The sequence below is a fragment of the Elephantulus edwardii genome, unplaced genomic scaffold (assembly GCF_000299155.1).
Source record: "Elephantulus edwardii isolate Elephantulus edwardi_28Jun2011 unplaced genomic scaffold, EleEdw1.0 scaffold00186, whole genome shotgun sequence".
In the NCBI taxonomy this organism is placed as follows: Eukaryota; Metazoa; Chordata; class Mammalia; order Macroscelidea; family Macroscelididae; genus Elephantulus; species Elephantulus edwardii.
The window spans coordinates 1,990,623-1,991,330 of NW_006399936.1; positions in this window are offsets into that span (position 1 = coordinate 1,990,623).

Here is a 708-nt window from a genome sequence, read left to right on the forward strand (position 1 = left end):
AAGACTGTCTTTCATCAATAACACATCTTAATAAAAGGGTCTTTATAGAACATATTCGAATCTGGGGTGTCTTTCCCCCTTAAATCATGACAGTGAACTGAACAAAAATGACATTGTCTTTGAATAAGGCCCCCATTTAAGTGTTATGTTTTTTTTTTGTTTTTCTTTTGCTTATTTTATTTTGATTTACTTGTAGTGTTTATCACTGTCTTACTCACTTGGTTTTTTAAAATAATGATTTAAAAGTGTACAAAGCAATCTGGTTTTTCATACACTCACTCATACATATTTTGCTTTATAACATTAATCACAATACCCACAATGTAATCACATGTTCCCCACTTCCTCTGTGTTAATCCTTCCATCCTATACCCTTCCTGCCTTCTGGGCTTTATCCTGAGAAAAACACTACTCTTTAGAATTATCTCCCTGGTAGTATTGTTCCCGTTAAGGTCCTGCCTATTGTTTGACAGAAAGTTGAACCAGGAGTGTGAGTTTTGCTTTATGTTCTAAGGTAACTAACTGAAAGGCCAGAGTCCTGGGCACCCACCAGTCTCTATCAGACCAATAAACTTGGACTTTTTTAAAAATTTTTTTAAAAAATTTTATTATTTTGTTTGTGTGTGTGTGTGTACCGTCAAATTGGATCTGACTGGTACAGGAGGAGATGGCCCCTCCTTCTCCAGCAAAGCATCTGGTGGATTTGAA